Raw genomic sequence first — 19,806 nt, forward strand, 5'->3', positions numbered from 1 at the left:
TAATAGTTTTAGAGATATTGGGGGCAGAGGACAATGAGGACTTGTAATTCACTTGTAAAATGATGGGATGGATGTATTATTCTACAAGTACTTAGTTACCTTTTATTTTATGTTTTAGCACAGTTCACACAGCAACCAGAACAAATTATTTAATTACTTTATTATTTTATTCATTTATTAAAATTTGTCATACTAAAACTCCATCTATCCCCAAAATTAAAAACATTGGAGGAAATCAGATGCATTCCAGTGCTAAGTCTTAATCCTTATAATTCTTACATACGTCACAATCTTTATTTGCATTGAATTTATATTTTTTTTTTCACACCAAACTACCAGAAGGAAATGTATAAATTTGTGGCCACTTTCCTAATCTCTATACACATTGCACTTAGTAATTTTTTTCAAATAAATCCATATTTTGCTAATTGACACACAACAAATAACTCTTAAATTGCATTTTTTTTTCTGCCCTATTCAGTTCTTTCCTGTAAATCATAATTTGATCCAAAAATATACATATTTTTAAAAAATGTTCATGATGACATAACACAAATGCATACATTGAATAATAAATTAAAGGGGGTGAAACGTCATAGTTTTGGAGATAGCCTTTGTATTTTTACATCTTCCCCTCTCATTTTAAATGACCTGCCTGTCGGATCTAAATGCTGCACGATCAAACTTGATTGACAGGAACATCGAATATGGAATTCACTTTATGTTTCAGCATCATTTTAATTTTTTTTCAATAAATATGATAGCAGACAATGAAAATTGACATAGCATTACAGCTGATGACAAGTGGACCAAACATTTGGCAAAAATATCCTATTACGCTTTTGATGACGGGATAATTCACAGGATAGCTTGATGGGGTTTTTGTACCTGTGAGAATTCCTTTTTGATGAGATCTTGGACCTTGATCGTGTCATATTTATAGAGGAAAAAAAAAAACCGAAAGATATAATAGCTTTGTTAAACCTTAAACCTTCGGTGCGATGATGATACTTTCAAAGCAACGAAGAACACAAGTTGAAAATGCCCCAGGCAAAGTCTCAAGAAAAAAAAAATAATAATAATTACAAAACACTACATTAAGGTGACATTACAGTCTCGTTCATGAAGTTAAAAGTTTGGGAATGTCTGGCCATGGTTCATTAACATCAATAACTCAGCAACCTTTCTGCTTTGTCATTAGTATTGTCATTAGAATTATTACGACTGTACTGCTCTTTCATCGCAACGTTTGACATTGTGAAATTCATGTCCTTAAGGGAGCATTATAAAATACGTACAGCCGCATGTAGTCTAAAAGACATCCTACTATCATTGCAGTATTTTGCTCTATTTTAACAGATGAATACATTGCCCACAAACGTTGATCTTCAGCAAACTTACCAGATACTGTATCATGGAAAACAAAAACAGGTTTACATTGAGATCTACTTGTGGTATGAAGACCCTGGTTGCTGTTGACATAGGATTTCCAGATTGCTACAGAGATTTTATCATTATGTTATCACAACTTAACTTTATTTGCAAACACACGCATAAAGACATGTCATGGCATTGAGCTCTTTTTTAAAAAAATATTTTCATGTAGTTTCTACCTAGACTGCAATTGGTCAGCTTGAATACACTTTCTGAAGCAGGAAAGCCATCCCCAAAGATACTGATGTGCTGGCATCATTGTCAAGTTATCACCGTCAGAAAAGAGGGGACATCAGTCACTGTATTTAAATTCAAAGTATTCTCCTTGTGATACACGCTTGTTAGAGGAATATCACAGTAGCTAAAGTGTAAGTTACTGTATCAGAGAACAGGAGAACCATCTGTAGAAGGGTTCTCCTGCTTTCCTCTGTCACCCATTCCCCAGCTTAACGGTGTATGTTAATTTCAACCCCAAAGAATTGAGTCGCAGTTTATTTATATTTCATATAAGAAAAAAATCTATACAAGCCTGATAACACAATAAATAGATCAAATGTCATGAACTTTGACTTAATGGTAAGTTTAGCCATGCTATTTCTATTTAGATTGACTTATTCTGGATAGACACGTATTTGCAAGAGTTTATTATCAAATTTATACAAACATGAATATATGCTCACCTATTTGACTCAAAAAAAACTAAATGCAACTCAACTTATTTATAACAGGAGATTGTGCTACAGCACTATATTCACATATTTATTTCTATTGATTATGCTATGTTATGTGCTTAATATTTACAATAATCGTCATGTCCCATGCACATATCACAAGCTTTAACTTTGTTAATTATTTGGCCCAGTGTGTTAGTCTTGGGACTGATCAGAACAACATTAGGGCTGAAATATTGACACTTTTGGTGGTACAGTAATTGACTGTTTTTGAAAGAGTACCGAGTTTTCTTTTTAATTCACTGCTTGGATTCTACCAGCCATGCTAGACAATAGCAACTACAAAATATATATTAATATTTAGCCAGCTGAGAGTAGTCACCAATACGTTTTTTTTTAACCTGGGCTAAATACCATTTAACTTATTTCTTTAAAAAAATATATAAAAAATATATCATAGAAGGTAAACTATGATTTTGCTTGAGATATGTGTAAAATGGTAGGTGTCAGTGCTATTTGTGACAGATGGACAAACACTTGAACGTGTCACTGTCATTAAAAACCACTTAAGGAGTGAATAGACTGGAAACATGTCAGATATGTTTGAAGGGAGATTTAACTCCTTAAGGACCAGAGATTTACTATACCATTGAAACAATCTGTTCTATGAATACCAAAATGGAATGACTCACTCAGTCAAAGATTGCAAACTAAAGACAGGGGCTTTTAATATCAATCATGACATTTCAGAAAGGCATAATGTCTTCAGGGACAAGATTTTTTATGGAGGTGATTACAACATTCTTGTCCTTGATGGGTTAATAAAGCAATAATTCCAATGTTCTAGCATTCACAGTGAGACATTGTGTATTCTGCATGGCAGGAGAGAAGTTGCTTGGGGGGTACACTTAACCCTTTGCACTCTTTCGAGTCTGTCACTGCTTGCGACAATCAGGCACTGCTACGTATGTGCACTTTCAGACTTTATCTCATTATCCACCAATATGTCTGTAGACAATGAACAAATGCTAACATTGTGCAAATATTATTTTTTTAATTTGTTTTAATGTTTTTAGATTACATTTGCTAACTGTATATATAAATAGATGAAATATATGCAAAACTACATTTTATTTTTAAAGGAAAATCACTTGGTGGCGAAGGAGTTAAAATGACAAATGAAAAATATGATGTATCTTTGCCAGCAGCTTATAACTAAGACCATTGTTTGCATTAAATAACATTTAAGAAATTGTAATAACATTGTTTTTCCAAGAGTGGAAATAGTTATCTAAAGCAGGCGCAGGTGGAAGATAAGATGAACTGGGTTATAGTGTATTGCCTGTGACAAATGTTTAATCTCCAAACCAAAGGCATTATTAGAACATTATTAAAAAGATAAAAGGAAAACAAGCCGTGATAATGATTTCACAAGTAATGCCATCTGACCAGTTATTTCAACATTAAAGAAAAATCGATACATTGTGTAAAATCAGAAAGGCTCTAGCTTGTTGAACATTGATCTTGATGTAGATTGCTTTTTGGAATGACCTGCATGTTATGGACAATGGTTAACATGTAGTGTGACTTGTTTTTAATTCTCTATTGCTATTATTATTATTATTATTATTATTATTATTATTATTATTAGCAGTACTTGTATAGCAGCAATATAAGGCTTGTTTCCATGCTTGTTGCAATTATTCTGCAACAAATTAGTCATTTATAAAACAGCTGTCATTAATTACATGTTAATTTCATGCTACAAAATGTAGGTCTCATTTATTTGGTTGATAAATATCAACTGAAAACTGTCGTTTCTATTAAGAAACAGCAGCTAATTGTGGTCAAAAATGTAGCCTGGCTTCCAACGTCCATTCCCACGTTCTACCTACTTCTACTACTGCAGTAGATATTGGCCACATGTTAGCAGTCATCTGTTAGCGACTCAATTGTAATGCACTAATAGTTTTATTAAAAAAAATATTACTTTATTAATATTCAGATTGAATATAATGCCCAGTATTTAAAAAAAATTCATGGAAACCTTTCTCTCTTTACATAGGGATGCCTTTGTTCAATCAAATTTAAACATGTAAGCCAGGGGTGCCCAATCGGAAGATATCCAGGTGTTGTAGGACTATAACACCCATAATGCTTTGCATGCCTTTAGAATGTCCTTAGAATGACAAAAATTATGGAAGCTGCAGATTTAAAACATCTGGGGATCTGCCTTTTGGGCACCTCTGATGTTAGCTGATTTGGATTGGTGAAATCCATACATGACGAAGATTTATTTTCTGGTACCTGCCAAAACCTTCTGAATAAATCTAGTGTTTAGGGGTAATGCCAGAAAAATTACCAAAAATGGACAGCTCCGGGGATGCTGATACTGAAGGTTATAAGAGGGATTCAATATAAGTTTGGATATCCTACCAGTATTCCCTCATCCGAGAACAATCTCAAAATCAATTAAATAAACTGACCTCTTCCAACTCCCTGCATTTCAGGCATTCCGAGGAGTCCGTCAGATATAGTTGTTGTTGGGAGTATATGTAAAAGTTAACAACAAAAAGATAAAAAAATAGAAAATGGAAATGTGTACTTGATCAGTGGAAAATGACCCAGGATCTGATCTGATTCGCAACCCAATTACATGACGAAGCCAGTCACTGAACTCAAAGATTATATTATATCAGATAACATATGTCAGTATAACGTAACTTTGAATTATACTGCATACCTGAAGTTCCCATTATGTAACAAACACAAAAAAAAACTAACTTGAAATTACATTTTTCTGAGTACAGCATTTTATAATGTATTGACAGAAATTCAGCAGTGCCAATACAGGAAAGATTCACTAGAGATTAAGTGACCTTTATAGTAAATCAATTTAGACAGTGGACTTCCAATAGCATTGCCTTCTTACCTTGAGAAAAACTTGGCATTTGTCTGTGCTGCGGGCAAAAGAAATGACACTATAAACTCTACCACAATGTAACTATTTATAAAACAATGCAGTTAGGAATTACCATAAACTTTACGGTGCAGATCAGTATATGTGATGGACAAATAGAACAGTCAGACGATGATAGTATGACCAACAAAATTTTGGTTATAAATGTTATAGTTTGTAACAATTTATTCAGTAATTGAATAGTTAATTTATGTAAGAAATCTGTAATTTTATGCATCAAAATAATTAATAAACTAATATTGTACAGGGCATGTTTTGTAGAAATGCAAATATTTGCAGCAAAGATTTAAGATTCAGTAAAAAATACAAAAGGTGCCCCGATAGTTGAAGTGGGGTAATGCTCTCAAATCACCTACTTTTTGTCTGAGTTTTACCTTTTGGATTTCAATTTGATATAATTTGGGGTTTACTGAATAACGGTAGATATTTGTGGACAAAAATGCCAACTGGTTTCCAACTTCCGTTTTTATGTTGCTCAGCCTACCAAACTGTTTATCCCAGTTGTTTGCCTGGTTGGTACTCGATATCCAATTATTTTGTTTCATTATGCAGGACAGTCTTGCAGGTGAGAAAAAAAAAATGTTTCTGGTTGCCTAGATACAACAGGAAGCGGAATTATCTGTGTACATAAAGAATGGCAGAAGGAGTTGGCAGTGGATGCAAAACCACTGCTCTGGAGGTCACGGAGCGCAGCAGCAATATTGGGTTTAAATTAATAATCTATCTTGTAAACATAATTTTCAGCTTGTGTCTTAAAGATTGGTTTAAGAATTTACAAATGCGGAGCACTTTTTGGTTTCAGGACTAGTGTGTGGGACAGTATTGAAAGATGTTAAAGGACCCTGCATAGTAGTATAGACATTACAGGGACACTCCAGGCACCCAGACCACTTCTGCCCATTGGAGTGGTCTGGGTGCCAACTCCCACTACTCCTAACCCTGCACTTGCAATTATTGCAGTTTTCTATAAACTGCAATAATTACATTGCAGGGTTAACTTCACCTCTACTAGACAGCCACTAGAGGGAACTTCCTGCTATATAGCACAGATTATCTGTGCTAGAGCGTCGCTGGACGTCCTCACGCTGTGTGAGGACCTCCAGTGTCGCTCATTTCCCCATAGGAAAGCATTGCAAATCTTTTTCAATGCTTCCCTATGGGGAGACCTAATGCTCTGCGCATTAGGTCTCCCCGGCCGGTGGGCGGGATAAGTCTCTCCCACCGGCCAACGGAGTCAGTAGGAGGAGCGGCGCGGAGGAGGAGGCAGCGACGAGGGACATCGTCGCTGCCTCAGGTAAGTGACTGAAGGGGTTTTCACCCCTTCAGTAACCAGGGATTGGGGGGTGGGAGGGAGAGGGAACCTGCAGTGCCAGGAAAACGGATTGTTTTCCTGGCACTGGAGATTCCCTTTAATCACCACAATAGCGGCATCTGGCAATTTCACTATTTTTTAAAAGTAATCCTAACCAGTAATTGCCTCTGTTTGTTACCCCATGGGTTCTCAACTTGTGAATTTCTCTTGAGAATAGACAGAGGCTGGAATTACAACAGTACTCCAAATATAACATTACATAGCAAAGTACAGGTGCTGCTATCCCACCTCACTGTGGCTCCGACAGGACAAGATGTGATAAAAATGGCTATGCCCAAAAACTCTATATAGATGCTTGTTCTTCAATAAAAAGCTGTAGCACTTGCTGCACATACTGTTGGTTGTGCTTCCCTCCTTTTTTTTAAGTTTGTGAACTTCTCTTATTTTAATGCCTATTGCAAACAAGTCACAGTTTGCAAGGACCATTTTATTTTCTTATTAACCCCAACATTACACACCATCTCAGCAGACCTTTTCATGTGATTTACACCGGTAGATACAGATCATTACTAAGAGGATGTGATCAACATATGGACTTAAGGTGGATTCTGCAATATTAAGGTAAAGCCATTCACCTGCTGATTACTATGTCCACCTGTTGATTTTTTAAAGAAATGCCCAGCAGAAAACAGAATGAGGTTGTGCCTAATGACATATAATTACTTTAATTAACCAAATGGTACAGGAAATATAATAAACATATTTTTATAAGGTCCTAAATATACTTTTTTTTTTTTTAACAATAATTAAAGACTATTAAAAATCTTTTTATATACCTGTTCATTGAGTCTTATCTCGAAGAATGTGTTGTCCATAAGGAGGGATCCAGTCAAGGATCACAGTCTGCAACAAAGAGTGGACTAACATTGTTGGTTACCATGTATTCTGAGGAATGAACAATATGAACATTGCCCAGTCGACAGAATTTTTTTATGTGTCATATGTACAGGCACTAGAAATATTTTATTAGGCTTAATATGTTAATGTGTTTTTTATGTTCTCTTATGCTCTACTTAGTATTGTTTGCACCCATGACTATATTGTTTATAAAAAAAAATGCCCATAAATAGTCCTAAGCTGGCTCTCTGACCATTTTAATTTATATTTTATGTCACACCAATGGTATATGAAAAAGATGGTATTTCTGGTTGTCACCTTTTATTTCTGACTGATCGTAAGTGTGATAGAGGCTACAGGATGCCCGAAAAACATCTGAAACTAATGTGGTTAAATTGGTGTACAAACGCTCAGAATCAGGGTGCATGTGTAGGAATGCTAGGAAAGTTTAATAGCTAATTAATACATTTTGAGATAAGTATAGGCTTGCTAATAGGTTATGAATTGCTGCATTATGGGTATAACCCTTGTATTTCCTCTGTATGTATGAACGGCATCATCTGTGATATATAAGCTTTGTTAACTCAAGACTCGTGGCTTAGTTCTTTGCAGACGCTAGTCTGATCGAGACTCTGCAGAATAAACTGTTTGTTTTTCCAATGACTTGTGTCCGGAGTGAGTCTGTGGGACCTGGTACCAAGAGCATCTGCAACATAGGTATTTCAAAATAAAGAATAATATATAATCTCTAAAATTATTTAAGAAGAACACATACATTAAAAATTTAAATTGTGCAAATTTAAATCTTTTAAGAATTAAGGTATCCCTTAATGTAAGTTGGCATGGTTACCGGTTTAATCCCAGAAATTCAAGAGTGTTCCGCAATTTATAGTAGAATAACATTTATTTATTTATTTTTTTCTTCATTTTTCACTCAATAGACATAGCAAGTGTACATCAACTTTTGGGCTTACACAGAAGCCAACTTGAATACAATTCTTGGAAACATAATGCAGTTCAACAAATACAATACAGTAGAATAACATTTAATATACACATTATTTGTCAGTCTCTCTATTACAATCTCTTTATTAAATTCTATTTTATTTCACCAGAAGAGGTCTTTGCCATGTAAGATAGAAATTCATGTAAGATAGAAATTCCACATAGATTTACCTTAAAACTGTTCCGCATTTAATTTCACTATCTATTGTAAAGTAGCAATAATTTTGTTTCTGGGTAAACTGAGTATTTGTGTCAGCGAACTTGAAAACATTTTATCTTACTTTTATTTTACCTTTTTTTTTATATAACTGTGTATCTTATATTTTTAGAGTTGGGCAAATAACTTGCAATAAAGATATTGATCACATGTCTTAATGGCATGGCGTAAGTAAGCAAAGACTGCTTGAAATATCATCATTGATCATAGCTCCCAAGATAGCAATTTGTTTCTGAAAAGCTATGATTTTCTATTCCAGCAGAAAGCAAGAAAAGAAAAAAAAAATCACATTTTCAAAACTACAGGCAAGTTTCAAAACCCAAACAATAAATAATGGTGTAATATTTGCAAACTATTATGCTCTCAGAAAAAGCAACGCTTTTTTTTAATCATACAGTCTTGAAACTCAGAGAGGCGTAATTTTGTGAATGTCTGCATTTTACACTGCGCATAACAGATTCAGACAATGAAAGAACATTCAATCATGCATTCAACTGTTTTGTTAGAGGGTGGGAGCCGGGCTACCTCCAGCAATGGAAATATAATTTAGCATCCAATGAATATTCACTCCAGTGTATTGCGAGCAATTAAAAAGTTCAAGGGGATGAACTAATTTTCTCACTGATCAGATGAGAGCAATAGCTTGTAGATCACATTTAGCCCCTTATGCCTCTAAAGGTTTGAATAAAGCAATTTGTTTGAGTCTGACATCACATCTGAGATATTTCTTGGAAAAGGGATTGGAAAAAACTCACTCGAATGATTGATAGGCTTCATTCCCAGAGCTACAATTTTCATTGAAATTGCAGGATATATCCTTTGGGGGTTAAGTCAAGAAAAAAACGGCATACAATAGAATTTGTCAGCTTGCTCAGCAACCAACAGCATATTCAGACACTTTGAGATGTATTGAATGCCCTATTAGAGACCTCAGGAAAATAATAATGCATAGGTATGTGAAAATTCAGATGTGTTACTTGTTGAGAAGGCACAAAATAGGAGCCTCGCGGACTCTGCTTTATTGTTTACAAAATCATGTTTTTTCACTGTTAATATAAAAAAAAAAAAACATCTTAACTAGAGTACATCAAAAGACAGACTTTGGATTAATTTTCTGAAGGGGATTCAGAAAAGCTAGCAAACTTTCTACATCAAAAGAGAAAACACAAGTCTACACATATGACGGAGGTGGGCAATTCTTTGAATGTGGAGCAATCGCCATTTAGACCAATGCAACGACTTGCTTTCTATTCATCCGAAGTGACTCATTTGGTACTGATACAGAGGAAGCACTGCTTTGTCTAATTAAAAGTCACAATGGATAATTTTCTTGGAAAACAGACATTATTCTCCATTCACAGTAGAATTTTGAATGTGTTGATGAATCTTTGAACTTGTGAATGAAATATTGAGACATAGATTAGAACGCCAAGTTAGAGCTGATTAGCCCATCTAGTTGCCTGTTCTGAAATATATAACATTTAACTTATTTGCTCTTTGGGGATACTCTAATGTTCTTCCCAATTATTCTCAAAATCATTTTTGGTGAGAAAATATGATCAAATGTGATTTCAAATGAAACAGATAATAAGAACTTTTAAATCTTAAAATATAGATGAGATCAAATCTCTGTTGAATAAATAATTTTGATTCCTATTGACCAAGATCTGGCCCCACTCTAATTCTCATCTTTCTAGAGTTGTCCTAAAAGTAGGAGCTTTGTCTCAGATATTTGCTTATAGATCATGGCATTGGTACAGTTTTAGGTGCTCAACTCAAAATCTCATGAGCAGTCAACCAGAAGAGTGCAGAAACGTAATAACCATTCTAACTTTGTTCCTTGATACAAATTCAACTTTGATTTTGAAAACCAGGAATTGCAGGACCCTTCATTCTTTTGCCTATCTGTTCTTGTAACCTATACCTGCTAAGTAAAGTCTGATTGAGTTACGTTGTGTTCATAAAGAAGTGAGCACACAATACTGGTATACGTCGAGATGCATTATTTAAGAAATACTTTTTCTATGTACCATTTTTAAAAACTTTTTAATTCAAAACCTGGCTCATGAGGGTAGTGTAACACAAAAACTGCAAGCCCTTCAAGTTTACGCACAGGTATATAGTATAAGTATGACTTTTAGGATGCCAAGACATACTTTAAAATGAGAGAAATCTCAATGTATCTTTCCTGGTAAAATATTTTATGAATAAATAAATTTGACCAAAGACTCTCTGCTCAGAGTTTACCGCAGTTTACCCCTCCTTTTCTCTCTAAGACATTTTTAATCTGACTCGTTTCTCCTTCTGTAGCCATTTCATCATTCTCTGCTAGAGTCACTCTAGGTCATCTACAGTACATCAGTATCAGAGCACAGAGGATACATACAACTCTGTATGCTTAGTTTTGTTTAATCAAAGATATCTGCTTCTAGAAGGTGTTCATTTCCTGGAACAAAATGTGTAAAATAAAGGTTGTCACAGTTACATACTGGTTATTAGTTACATCAGCATGGGCTCAGTGGGATGTTGGGAATGGAATTCAGTTATAAGAAGTTTCATTAGCGAGTGAACGGATAACAAACTGAAATGAGACTAACGTATGGTATCCAAGAGTTACACTCTACTAGGAACAGAAAAATATTATAATACAAAAAAAGAGTTAATGTTTAAATTAAAAGAGATAAAAAAAAGATAAATATGTATGATGGAAAGATAAATGATAAGTAAGGGTGGATTAAAATGTAATAAAAAAACAGATAACTAAATTAATCCAATGATCCATCATCATCTAGTATATCCAAAAAAGTAAAATATATGGTCTAAGCTCGAAAATTGCATGGAATGTTGTGTCTTATTGCCCAAATGGTGGCCACACCTGGCATCCTGGAATGTGGTGGGAATGCAGAAAGTTAATTTATTCCAAATTAAGGACAGAATAGAGAGAGTTTTATTATCATGGAGTTAGCATAACAGGGTGATATATCCTTTTTGTGGGGTTCGAGTTTACCACTTTCCTTTCTAATTCACTCTCTTGTTTTCACAATTCCTTCCTACCCAAATAGTTTTTCCAGCCAGGATGAAATCTATACAATACAAGTCAGAGAACCACCAATCACATGAGGAAGCCTATCTTCCCAACACACTTGTCTTTTTTTCTCTCACAAAGAGAGTTGGAGAATGAGTCATGCTCCTGTGATCCCTGCTGCCAGCATTCTGATTTTAATGGATGTGATTGAGCATCTCATATTGTCCAAAAGGATGTGCTCATTTTCTGATATTTTTTTTACTGTAAACCTGTGATCCTCCACTGTGATGTCAAATTCAATGGTGACGTTTCTGCCCTCGAGGTAATTAACAAACCTAATACACTCATGATCAAAGTGCAAATAGAAAGCCATTAAATTAAACCAGGTTTGGGTAGTTATACTTGCATTAAAAGTTCTAAAATTAAGACATCATCATGTGATAGGGCCCATAATGCAAGTCATGTGCAATAGAGTGCAAATACAAAATAAAGTACATTAAAAAACTAATTATATAGCACAGTGGAAATCTTCATAGAATAGCATTTTAACCAGATCTAAATATCATGTTTGGTGGGCTGCTATATACATTCTTATTAAAATGGTGCAACATAGTCAATATTGCGTCTTACTGGAAATAATACATTCAACGTGTTTTAAAAAATTACAATATTAAGGTAATATATGAATTACTTTAACTGCAATGGGATTGCAGTGTAAGCCAGAGACTCATTGGATGAAAAACTCTTTGTAAACTCACGGGTTGATAATTTGTAGACTTTTTATTATTAATATTATTATTATTATTGATATTTATATAGCACCAACTAATTCCGCAGCACTTTACAATATTATGAAAGGGGTATATTTACAATAAATGAGACAATTACACAGAGACACAGGAACAACAGGTAGATGAGGGCCCTGCTCAAATGAGCCTACAGTCTAGAGGAGGTGGGGTACGAATACACAACAGGGCAGCAAGGGTGACAGTCACCAAACAAGGTGGAAAAGTAGCAAAGCTGGAGTTGAGAGTGGAGTATGGCTCTCTATGAGAGTTGAGAGTGGAGTATGGCTCTTTAGGAGAGCAAGAGACAGATTTGGATAAGTATAGATAAGTAACTATGTCCAAAAGCATTTCTGAACAGATGTGTTTTGAGAGACTTTTTAAGCTTTTTTAAGACTATCTGAGAGTCTGATGGAGGTAGGCAGGCTGTTCCAAAGGAAGGGAGCCACCGGTGAGAAGTCCTGCAAGCGCGAGTTAGCAGTAAGAGTGAGCAGCAGCCAGGAGGTGGTCACACGGCAGAGTGGAGAGACCGAGAAGGGGCATATCTATGAATCAGGGAAGAAATGTAACAGAGTTGGTCAGAGCTTTATAGGTAAGGTTAGTATTTTGAATTGACACCTATAGGATACAGGGAGCTAGTGTAAGGATCGACAGAGGGGCAAGGTATGGGAGGAGCGACGGGTGAGAAAAATCATTCTGACGGCAGCATTCATTACTGATTGTAGCGGGGCAGTTCAGCTTCTGGGGAGACCAACTCCTCTCTGTGAGAGATCACTAGAGCATGAACAAGCTCCTTAGAAGCATCTAGTGTGAGAAAGGGTCGGAGGCGATGTTTTTAAGGTGGAATCAACCGGCTTTAGCAACATACTGGATATGTGGTGCAAAAGTGAGGCCAGGATCAAAGATAACACCAAGACAACAAGCTTGTAAAGATGGACTGATGCAAGTACCATCAACTTGCAGGGAAAGCAAAAAAGGAGGATCAGCATTATGAGGGGAAAAATAGGAAGCTCAGTTTTTAGAGAGATTGAGTTTCAGAAAGCGGGAGGACATCCAATCAGAGATTGAAGAAAGGCAAGCAGTGACACATTGTAGGACCATGGTGGAGAAATCAGGGGAGGAGAGATAGATCTGGATGTCGTTGGCATACAGATGGTAGCGGAATCCAACGGTGTTTAATGCGTTTGCCAAGAGAGACAGTATAAAGAGAGAACAGAAGGGGACCAAGAACTGAACCTTGGAGGACTCCAACCGAGACAGGGCGAGAGGAGGAGGTGCCATTGCAAAAGGAGCATTGTAAAAGGAGCATTGCACTGAATGAATGTTGGAAGAGATCTCTCCAAATCAACAAAATTGACAAAAATCTAAAAAAAAAAAGTGCTTCCAAGAAGGAAAGGCCCACTGATATATCCAAGTCATTAAATTGATCTTTGATGTTCCTCTGTGATAATATATTTTATTTTATGTAATGGCTGCACTTACCAAGACAATAGTAATTGGGAATCTTTATTTAACAGTATCAGTCTGTGTAAAAACCACAGGAATATAGTCTTACCTCACTGATATTTACAAAGGCATAAAATAAACCTTACACGTGAATATTTTTACACATTTTTGCCTGTATCTGTTTTTAAGAGCTTCTTAGGGTCAATTCTACTAAGATTTTTTTAAGCTTTATCCTCTTGTGAAGTTTGCCTCGGGTGTATCATAAAGAAGGTTGTTAAAGTGGACTTAAGCATTAATCCTCATTTAATGTTCAGAAATCTTATTCATATCAAGCATGAAGCTGATTGCAGTACAACTAAGTAAAGAGGCAGAGCCACAGAATATTAAGAACGCGTCTTTTAAAACAATAATAGCCAGTTGAGCTGTGATACGCATTTTTTAATATATAAAAATTGGTCTTGCAGAATTGCAATTTGTCCGAACTTGAAACCTAAAGTTCTTAATAATCCTCTCCAAATGAAGAGCAAGTGCAGATGTTTAGAGCATATGGGAATAACATTACAACTTTGTTTGAAAAACAGCTGATGGCATCTTCTTAAAATACACTGCATATTAGATTAAAGAAGAAACTGATGACAATGCACCATTGCTTATGATAGCAAAGCGTAATGACACAACACTATAATTGAGTTTTAGATATTTATTGAAGTTAAAGAAAAATAACTGTGCTAAATGATTAGATAAGGCTATAGGTAATCATGTAAGACAATATATTATTATTAAACCAGTGCTGTCACCTTTTTAGTAAATACTTTCAGAACCTTGCAAAACTTTTTGTAATGCAATTTTTAAACATTAATGCAAGAAACTAAGTATTAAATATTTAATGTTTTGGGATGACAAGCCAAGAAAAGTCAACAGTGTGTGCCCATGTAATTTAGGTTTGCAAAGCATTCTAAAAGCAAATCATTTGATAATAAGGTTGGCACTTAAAGCACAACAGGAAATGTTTTAGTTTGTTATATTAAAGGGAAACTATAGTGCCAGGAAAACAAACCTATTTTCCTGGCACTATAGCTCCCTATAGTGCCTTCCACCCAAAAGGGGTTAAAAATCCTTTTTATTAATTACCGGCGCTGCCTAGGGGTGCACCACCGCTCCTCCCTGACCGGCTGGAGACCTAATGCACAAATGCACGGCAATAGCAGCACTTGCATTAGGATTTCCCCATTGTAAAGCATTATACAATGCTTTCCTATGGAGATTCAGGTGATGCATGATGTCCCCATGCATAGCATGAGGACGTCCAGCATCAGTTAGGCGACCAAAAGATGCCTAACGACCCGGAAGTCCCTCTGGTGGCTTTCTGGTAGACAGAGACTAGACTAGAGGTGGAGTTATCCCCTAAAGGTAATTATTGCAGTTAGTTAAAACCTGCAATAATTACCTTTTCTGGGTTAATCTTCAATGAGCTGAAGTGGTCTGGGTGTCTATAGTGTTCCTTTAAGAAAAGCTATCAGAAAACACCAAACAGGGGTTTCGCCATATAATTACATCCGAAGACAGGTCAAGATATTAAAATATGTCCCAAATTGTCCAAGGAAAATCCTTGGAACATTTTAAAGACTAATATTGCAAGACTAAATCACAAAAATGGGAATTATAGAGAACTGACATAAGGGTTCCACATTTTAAGGCCAAATAATTGAACTGTAAATGTATCCCACTTAATGTATTTCACTTCAACTGTTTCAAAGAAAAAATTATCATTTCTTTAAATATTTTACATCGATTGAGATACAAAGCCATACTTTACATCCATTGGTAAAACCATTATGCACTTTGACAATTTAATATATATGTTTCTTTTACTGTGTATATAATCTGACTTAAAACATATAAGAATGTATTTTACAGTAAGTGAATAATAGGTTCAGAATATATTTAATGGGGAAATGGACAAAATAATGTAGAGACATGTGAAAGGTTTTTCACAATATTAACACCTTTCCATTGAATTTTGTTTGACCTTTCTGACAACTGGCACAATGGATGATTTTATAAAGTAATAACCAGTTTACTTTTAAGTCTCATTCCCTGTCAATCTCTTTTTTTACCTCTGCACAGTACTTTAAACAGATAACAGAAGTGTTAGATTTTCTATAATAGGCTCAGATATGACTTTCGGTATTTTCCTCTGGGTAAAATTTTGATTCTCCTTGTGATTATGATTAAGGTTATATTTCATATTGACATATATTTCAGGTTTTTTTAGAATTGGTAATGGCTGTGCATTCATTTTTTGGTACGCCAAGGAGTTAATATAATAAATAGTAAATCATATTAAACTAGAAAGCACATTTGCACAATGAAGGCTACAAAGGCCAAATTAGAATACATAACTTTAGAACAGAACAGAATAGAGCTGAAAGTTTCTTTTTTTCAACTTTGTACCATTTTGGTCCTAATTTAGCAAATCCCACCTTCAATGCCCCATACTCCACTATACTATTATTATTATTATTATTATTATTATTATTATTATTATTATAGCATTAATAAACTCTTAAAAAAAGTCTGTTATATGGAATATATAACCCTACCAAAAATAAAAATACAGGGGCATAGCCCCTTCTCTATTGAATCTTTACACATGTAAATGACTGAAAGAAATCAAGTAGAGTTATGGCAATTAATGGGTAAATAATTTTTATAATGCAATATGCATAGCTTGCACATTGGACAATTTTCCTCAAAAAAAGGTGTATTATACATGGCAAATGCAAAATTAAATGTGTCCGGAAAGCCACAATTACCTTAAATAGACACTATAAGCACCATAACAATGCTAGATCGATGGATTGGTTTTAGTATATAAATCATGCCCTTGTTGTCTGACTGATCAATTCTTTGCCATTAAGGAGTTAATGTTTATGAAGCTCTAGTCACACATGCCCTTCATGTACTGTGTCTCCCTACACATTTCCTGTAAAGAGAGATCTAATGGTTAAATCCTGCTCTGTTAATGGCATTCTAGACCACACAAAAACTACCTGTGTGTGATTAAAGTTAAATTTACAAAACAAGAGATAACATTTCTAAACTAAACACAATGCACTGTCACATCTGATTAAAAATAAAACCTTTTTTGGCTATTCATGGCAGCATCACTTATGGGTTAGCTCCTCCTCAGTCGGATCAGGACAGGAATTCAAACAGAGACTGAAGGTATAAAGGGTTTCTCCTCCCTTTACACACCAGTCTTTTTCCTGTCCTCATCTGAACAGGCAGAAATTTCTTCCTACAAATTTTGGCCATGTTCCTTTGTGCACCATGGGTCTCCGAGACTCTGTTCAGCCTCTCTGTGTCTGAAAGACCCAGTAAACAGCATGATAGAGCTGGACTAACAGGGTCAGATTAAAAATGTAGCATATTTTGAATCCTTTCTAACCATCTCACACCTATTCTGAAGACTGGGATGGCTCATAGTGGACCTATATTCATCCCCCAGCTATCAACTCGATAACGCAGTTGAAATTGCCTCTAAAAAACTATCATAATTTTAATTACAACTTCCTCCAATTCCCTTGCTATGCAAACAGAATCAGCATTCAGATGAATTCATGAGAATAGCACTTTCATACGAACAGGTCATTCATACGAACAGGACATTTATACGAACGGGACATTCATATGAATGGAACTCTCATATGGACGTGACATTCATGCAAATAGTATATTCACCGTTCAAGGTAAGTAAAAATCCATCTGGATTTTACTGAACTAGCGTTTCGTCTATTTCCATTCAGCCTTCTATTCATAGCTTATTCCCAAATAGCAGAAAATTTAGCAGGTAAAGCTTGGCATCTAGCCAAACGGATCACACATGCGCGACCTTCTGAATACCTTAAAGGGGACTCTCTTCTTAGACCTTAAAGTGGTAACACTTAAAGATAAAGAGCACACAAACTTTTTTTCTTTGCAATATTTTTTTCTGCAAGTCTTTGGTTGCTGCTGATTCTCTTTCTGAAAGAATCAAGGTACTTTCACCCCCTGTTCATATATATATATATAAACATATATATATATATATATAAATATAGTTTTTTTAAATGTATACCTCTTCCATCAGTTATTCTCTACATTCTTTCTCTACATTCTTTCTCTTTTAGATGGCTTCTCCGTCTGCCTCTCATCATTCGGGTTCAAAGAAAACTTGGTGAGCCAATGTATAAATTTTGTTGGGGATAAAAAGAGTGCCAATAGGCCCAATCATTTATATGTATGGCCTCCTATCTTGTAGCTCAAGTATAAGCAAAGAAAGATCTCCTAAGAAGTTCAAGGAAAAATCCAACCATTGCTTAGGCTGCAGTAAAGTTGCTCCAGAGGGGAAAAATCTATGCTTTCTACTATGCCATCTACTGCATGACAGAAGTTGCAGAATCCAATACAAGCTATCCCCAGGAGGAGTTAAAAACATTGATTACTCAGGCTATTACTGAAGAATTCAAGGTCTCCACTAAGTATATGATTCCTGCTAAGTATCCCAAAGTTGAATCTATTTCATCTTCATCTGAATCGTATTCAGATATCTTGGAAGATATTTCGGAAGGAGAGGAGGAGGAGATGGATTATGGTCAAAAGTCTTTAGACTCTAAAGCCATAGAGAAATTCATCTTCTTGGAGTCTGATTGATTTTTTTGAAGATCTTAAATTGTCAAAATCCACATTTCCATTTCCTCCCACCATTAAAGATATAATTCATGAAGAATGAGGAAAACTGGAGAAGAAGTCTACATTAAAAAATAACAGTGGTAGAAAGAGGGTCAAGGCCAAGCATTAAAAAATAACAGTGGTAGAAAGAGGGTCTAGCCCAAGCATGTCAAACTCAAAGGCTAGCACGGGCCAAATAAACAAGGTTTAGGTTTATGTGGGCTGCAAAAAAACAAAAACTTCAGTTTTCATAGAAACATAGGTTTATTTTGAGATGTCCATTATAAAAAAAGTTGCCTAACTGACACCAGACATCCTTATGCTTGTAGGGCTTCAAAGTAAACAAGAGAGCAAATTTATTTTAAGGAGACGTGCATTTCCATATAACCAATCAGTCAAACTAGTAGTTTCAGTCAAACTACTTTGACATATTAAGAACAGGTTGATAATGGGACTGAAATGGTGAATGTATGCTGTTGCACAGCTGTAAAAAAAATATGACGTTATCGTGTTGATTTTGAAGTCCTATGAGTGTGTTCTTCACATTGGCTGAGATCATAAAACTTGATGATCTCAGTAAATCCAATGCTTTCCTATAGGAAATGATGCCATATATTGCATCATTCCCGAAATGATACACCAAAAGATTGAATGCTCATTATTCGGTTATTGTTAGCTTCCCCCGGATAACATATCCTAGAGCTTCTGTACCCTCTTTATCTTACTTAGTACCCTCTAGTTAACCAGTTATTATACTTGACCTTTGGAACTGACCCATGGGAACCTTGGGAACTGACCCATGGGAACAGAATTATTGCTAAAGAACCTTTGCTGTCTATCTTGATCTTATGCTCTGTCTGTCCACACCTCTGCTATATCCTTCTTGTAGTGTGATGTTGGATAATTATTTAATTTGCTCCAAACCTCCTGTTACCCTGCTTTCCACCGTTGACACTGCAACACCTTTATCAGAACCTTTTCTCACTTTTATTAATAGAACACAGTTTAAATTGCAATCTGTTCTTTATAAATCTATGTGGATTCCTTTTACTGATGTTATGTTGTTGCTCAGAAAGAATTACTGAATATTGCCCTTAATAAACCTTAATAAACTTATTGGAAGCGAAATAATATGCAACTATCTATATTTATCAAAACCACAAATTAAGGTATATTTTCTTGTTAACAGAAGCCGGACGCAGATTGCTTTTGTTTATAGTTGTATAAATTGAGATAATTAAAGGCTTTGCAGCTTCCAGTAGAAAGATGACAAGTGAAGTAAAGTAATATATAAACCCCCTGCTGTGTTCAAAGAGACTTG

Source organism: Pelobates fuscus, chromosome 10 (assembly GCF_036172605.1).
Source record: "Pelobates fuscus isolate aPelFus1 chromosome 10, aPelFus1.pri, whole genome shotgun sequence".
In the NCBI taxonomy this organism is placed as follows: Eukaryota; Metazoa; Chordata; class Amphibia; order Anura; family Pelobatidae; genus Pelobates; species Pelobates fuscus.